Source organism: Myotis lucifugus, unplaced genomic scaffold, assembly GCF_000147115.1.
Source record: "Myotis lucifugus unplaced genomic scaffold, Myoluc2.0 scaffold_309, whole genome shotgun sequence".
Classification (NCBI taxonomy): domain Eukaryota; kingdom Metazoa; phylum Chordata; class Mammalia; order Chiroptera; family Vespertilionidae; genus Myotis; species Myotis lucifugus.
Genome location: NW_005871357.1, coordinates 1,075,719 through 1,076,954, shown reverse-complemented (window position 1 = coordinate 1,076,954; position 1,236 = coordinate 1,075,719). Strand labels below are relative to the sequence as shown.

At 42.1% G+C, this 1,236-nt stretch overlaps 1 pseudogene; it reads left to right on the top strand.

The window, feature by feature from the left end:
* Nucleotides 1-303: 303 nt before the first annotated feature.
* LOC102436390 lies at nucleotides 304-625 on the top strand (annotated as a pseudogene).
* The last annotated feature ends 611 nt before the right edge of the window (nucleotides 626-1,236 follow it).

Below are 1,236 nucleotides of genomic sequence, written 5' to 3'. Positions count from 1 at the left end.
TGAGCACTTTCAACAAAAATAGGGGGAGGAGGCCCTGCCGGTGTGGCTCAGTGTTTGAGTGTTGACCTATGAACCAGAAGGTCGCAGTTCGATTCCCAGTCAGGGTTGTGGGATCCATCCCCAGTGTGGAGCGTGCCGGAGGCAGCTGATCAATGATTCTTTCTTATCATTGATGTTTCTATTTTTCTATCTCTTTCTCCGTTCATCTCTGAAATCAATAAAAATATATTTTAAAAGAGCATAGGCAGGAGGAGCAGACAGCAAGCATAGGCCCCCCAAAAAAACTTGGAAAAAAATCTCATCATGGCAGATATCCACCAGGAAAATGAAGAAATGGAGCAGCCCATGCAGAATAGAGAGGAAGACTGTGCTTTGGGAGGAGTCTAAGGCCACCGGCCTGCAGGAAATGATTGAGGGGCCAGGTTCCCTGACTGATCCCTTACCTCTGATGGGCTGCTTCCCTTAGGCAGGTCAATGATGGGATGGAGATGATATGGAAATATTCCCAGAGAGGAGAGAAATCTGGAGAAAATCCAGGAGCTGCAGTTGAGGAATTATTAGCATGTCCTCAAGGGGGAACTCTAATCACCATGCCCATCGTGATGAATTTTGCCTTATGCCTTGACTCCTGCCATTTTCCATGAGATTAAAACTGTGATTTCCACTGTGTTTTTCCCCTTTGTGTTTCCTGATGTGCCTTTACTGATCCCTTTGCTGTGAACCTTCTGTAATTTCCATGTGTCAAGCGGGTTCTGTGTTACCAGCTTCTAAGTGGAGATTGCTTTGGCAGACAGTCTTCTGTTCCTGTCAACAGTAATTTCACCCACTTGCATGGAAAAACATAATGTTAATAAAGCCATTAAAAAGCAAAAAAAAAAAAGATATAATCCCTCAGCTGTCTTGAGGATTTCACCTTCTTGATTTGTCCATGCCAGAATCTTTCATTTGTCCTTGGCTATGTGCTTAATTTTCCTGCTGTCTTTCACATCTATTATGATCTTAATTTGCTGAGAACAGCCTGTGGGACTCACTTATTTATTTTTTCATTTTCTTGTCACTTTTCTACTTCATTGGAATAATTAGTTATGCCTAGATAATTACATTTTTGGAGCTTTCAAACTCTCTTAATCCATCTTTCCTAAGAAAGATCCAGAACATAGAATCAGATTCTTTCCTTTGTGTTTGAGGTCTGCCTCAAAAAGTACACAAGGGAAGCTGTCTCCATTCCTCTGAAAT